Genomic DNA, 4,841 nt, shown 5'->3' on the forward strand with positions numbered 1-4,841 from the left:
CCCCTTGCAAATCAGCCGTGAGGCTGCGTGCAGCCGGTGTACTGCAGCATTCATTCTCCACTTAATACATTCAGGGGTAAAACAACACACGGGAAAATGAAATGGCAACTCACTTACTTCTACATGTAGGCCAGCTGTCTCTTTCTGTCTCTCCTTTTCCACGGCCTCTCTCTTTCACTCTCTCTCCAGTTCTATCAACTTCATACTGCATACTACATAGCGCCACACCTCTGCTGTCTGTTTGTCTCACTTTCTCTGAGAGAGAGCGAGAGAGAATGATTTTTTTACACCAACAAAAAAAGAGGTAGATACATGGGTGTAATCTGCCTGATAAGCAGACATACAACATCTGCAACAGACATGCAGATAGTGGCTTGCTTAACCCAGTTGCAGTTGGACACCCCTGATAATCTCTCACTCTAATTTTGACGGTTGTTAACTCTGTTGTTTGTTTTTCAAACTCTTCTCGTCCACCTCTGTCGTCTCGCACACACACGCCATACGGTGAATAGGCTATGTCCATGGTCCTTAAAGCGTGAGACATACACTCTCATATGGAGAGAATCTGCTTGTCTGAGCAATGGGTGTGAGACCAGTCATAGCCTGTCCATGCTTACTGTCTGATATCGGAATATTATTCTGTAATCTATTCTATTCTATGCTCAAATCAAATCAAATTTTATTCGTCACATACACATGGTTAGCAGATGTTAATGCGAATGTAGCGAAATGCTTGTGCTTCTAGTTCCGACAATGCAGTAATAACCAACAAGTAATCTAGCTAACAATACCAAAACTACTGTCTTATACACAGTGTAAGGGGATAAAGAATATGTACATAAGGATATATGAATGAGTGATGGTACAGAGCAGCATAGGCAGGATACAGTAGATGGTATCGAGTACAGTATATACATGAGGTGAGTATGTAAACAAAGTGGCATAGTTAAAGTGGCTAGTGATACATGTATTACATAAGGATGCAGTCGATGATATAGACTACAGTATATACGTATGCATATGAGATGAATAATGTAGGGTAAGTAACATTATATAAGGTAGCATTGTTTAAAGTGGCTAGTGATATATTTACATCATTTCCCATCAATTCCCATTATTAAAGTGGCTGGAGTTGAGTCAGTGTCAGTGTCAGTGTGTTGGCAGCAGCCACTCAATGTTAGTGGTGGCTGTTTAACAGTCTGATGGCCTTGAGATAGAAGCTGTTTTTCAGTCTCTCGGTCCCAGCTTTGATGCACCTGTACTGACCTCGCCTTCTGGATGATAGCGGGGTGAACAGGCAGTGGCTCGGGTGGTTGATGTCCTTGATGATCTTTATGGCCTTCCTGTAACATCGGGTGGTGTAGGTGTCCTGGAGGGCAGGTAGTTTGCCCCCGGTGATGCGTTGTGCAGACCTCACTACCCTCTGGAGAGCCTTACGGTTGTGAGCGGAGCAGTTGCCGTACCAGGCGGTGATACAGCCCGCCAGGATGCTCTCGATTGTGCATCTGTAGAAGTTTGTGAGTGTTTTTGGTGACAAACCAAATTTCTTCAGCCTCCTGAGGTTGAAGAGGCGCTGCTGCGCCTTCTTCACAATGCTGTCTGTGTGAGTGGACCAATTCAGTTTGTCTGTGATGTGTATGCCGAGGAACTTAAAACTTGCTACCCTCTCCACTACTGTTCCATCGGTGTGGATAGGGGGGTGTTCCCTCTGCTGTTTCCTGAAGTCCACAATCATCTCCTTAGTTTTGTTGACGTTGAGTGTGAGGTTATTTTCCTGACACCACACTCCGAGGGCCCTCACCTCCTCCCTGTAGGCCGTCTCGTCATTGTTGGTAATCAAGCCTACCACTGTTGTGTCATCCGCAAACTTGATGATTGAGTTGGAGGCGTGCGTGGCCACGCAGTCGTGGGTAAACAGGGAGTACAAGAGAGGGCTCAGAACGCACCCTTGTGGGGCCCCAGTGTTGAGGATCAGCGGGGTGGAGATGTTGTTGCCTACCCTCACCACCTGGGGGCGGCCCGTCAGGAAGTCCAGTACCCAGTTGCACAGGGCGGGGTCGAGACCCAGGGTCTCGAGCTTGATGACGAGCTTGGAGGGTACTATGGTGTTGAATGCCGAGCTGTAGTCGATGAACAGCATTCTCACATAGGTATTCCTCTTGTCCAGATGGGTTAGGGCAGTGTGCAGTGTGGTTGAGATTGCATCGTCTGTGGACCTATTTGGGCGGTAAGCAAATTGGAGTGGGTCTAGGGTGTCGGGTAGGGTGGAGGTGATATGGTCCTTGACTAGTCTCTCAAAGCACTTCATGATGACGGAAGTGAGTGCTACGGGGCGGTAGTCGTTTAGCTCAGTTACCTTAGCTTTCTTGGGAACAGGAACAATGGTGGCCCTCTTGAAGCATGTGGGAACAGCAGACTGGTATAGGGATTGATTGAATATGTCCGTAAACACACCGGCCAGCTGGTCTGCGCATGCTCTGAGGGCGCGGCTGGGGATGCTGTCTGGGCCTGCAGCCTTGCGAGGGTTAACACGTTTAAATGTCTTACTCACCTCGGCTGCAGTGAAGGTGAGTCCGCATGTTTTCGTTGCAGGCCGTGTCAGTGGCACTGTATTGTCCTCAAAGCGGGCATAAAAAAAATATTTAGTCTGCCTGGGAGCAGGACATCCTGATCCGTGACTGGGCTGGATTCCTTCTTGTAGTCCGTGATTGACTGCAGACCATGCCACATGCCTCTTGTGTCTGAGCCGTTGAATTGAGATTCTACTTTGTCTCTGTACTGACGCTTAGCTTGTTTGATAGCCTTGCGGACGGAATAGCTGCACTGTTTGTATTCGGTCATGTTACCAGTCACCTTGCCCTGATTAAAAGCAGTGGTTCGCGCTTTCAGTTTCACGCGAATGCTGCCATCAATCCACGGTTTCTGGTTAGGGAATGTTTTAATCGTTGCTATGGGAACAACATCTTCAACGCACGTTCTAATGAACTCGCACACCGAATCAGCGTATTGGTCAATATTGTTATCTGACGCAATACGAAACATGTCCCAGTCCACGTGATGGAAGCAGTCTTGGTGTGTGGAGTCAGCTTGGTAGGACCAGCGTTGGACAGACCTCAGCGTGGGAGCCTCTTGTTTTAGTTTCTGTCTGTAGGCAGGGATCAACAAAATGGAGTCGTGGTCAGCTTTTCCGAAAGGAGGGCGGGGCAGGGCCTTATATGCGTCGCGGAAGTTAGAGTAACAATGATCCAAGGTTTTTCCACCCCTGGTTGCGCAATCGATATGCTGATAAAATTTAGGGAGTCTTGTTTTCAGATTAGCTTTGTTAAAATCCCCAGCTACAATGAATGCAGCCTCCGGATAAATGGATTCCAGTTTGCAAAGAGTCAAATAAAGTTTGTTCAGAGCCATCGATGTGTCTGCTTGGGGGGGGATATATACGGCTGTGATTATAATCGAAGAGAATTCTCTTGGTAGATAATGCGGTCTACATTTGATTGTGAGGAATTCTAAATCAGGTGAACAGAAGGATTTGAGTTCCTGTATGTTTCTTTCATCACACCATGTCTCGTTAGCCATAAGGCATACGCCCCCGCCCCTCTTCTTACCAGAAAGATGTTTGTTTCTGTCGGCGCGATGCGTGGAGAAACCAGCTGGGTGCACCGCCTCGGATAGCGTCTCTCCATTGAGCCATGTTTCCGTGAAGCAAAGAACGTTACAGTCTCTGATGTCCCTCTGGAATGCTACCCTTGCTCGGATTTCATCAACCTTGTTGTCAAGAGACTGGACATTGGCGAGAAGAATGCTAGGGAGTGGTGCACGATGTGCCCGTCTCCGGAGTCTGACCAGAAGACCGCCTCGTTTCCCTCTTTTTCGGAGTCGTTTTTTTGGGTCGCTGCATGGGATCCATTCCGTTGTCCTGGGTGAAAGGCAGAACACAGGATCCGCGTCGCGAAAAACATATTCTTGGTCGTACTGATGGTGAGTTGACGCTGATCTTATATTCAGTAGTTCTTCTCGACTGTATGTAATGAAACCTAAGATGACCTGGGGTACTAATGTAAGAAATAAAACAAAACACTGCATAGTTTCCTAGGAACGCGAAGCGAGGCGGCCATCTCTGTCGGCGCCGGAAGTACATGCTACCCGGCACAGCGAGAAGAGGACTGGCCTGGTTCCTCTATAGGTTTCTTCCTTGTTTCCTGCCTTTCTAGGGTGTTTTTCCTAGCCACAGTGCATCTAGATCGGCATTGCTTGCTCTTTGGGGTTTTAGACTGGGTTTCTGTATAAACCCTTTGTGAGATCTACTGATGTAAAAAGGGCTTTATAAATACATTTGATTGATTGATTGATATTCTAGTCTACTGTCCAATAAGAACCATAATTGTTGGACCTAGATCTATTATATTCTATCAGTGTAGCCTATTCTCTCAATCGTCTTCTATGTAATTGCAGACCTAGGGGAGGCATTGAAGTGCACAGTGACCAACACGGCCAGAAAGACAGGGGTGATTATCACATGCAATACAGCACACAATACCATCAATCTATACAACATAAATAAGTTACATGAATACAACCACGACAATAGTTTCTCACCTTGTATGTCCATTTACACAAAATTTGGACCTAGGGGCTCAGGATGTTGATGGCTAACGGCCTTGGAATTCTGCAGTAAAGAAGGAGGGGCTGATTAGGTATTCTATTGGCCAGTGTTACGTGCTCGTAATTGGCTAGATTTCCTGTCATCAAATAGTTGCTCGTAATTCCTATTGGTCAATTCAGTGGTCATTGGGCGGGTTTACCAGGTCCATGGTTTATCAGCTTTGCTACAATGGGGCGCT

This window comes from Oncorhynchus mykiss, chromosome 2 (assembly GCF_013265735.2).
Source record: "Oncorhynchus mykiss isolate Arlee chromosome 2, USDA_OmykA_1.1, whole genome shotgun sequence".
NCBI lineage: Eukaryota > Metazoa > Chordata > Actinopteri > Salmoniformes > Salmonidae > Oncorhynchus > Oncorhynchus mykiss.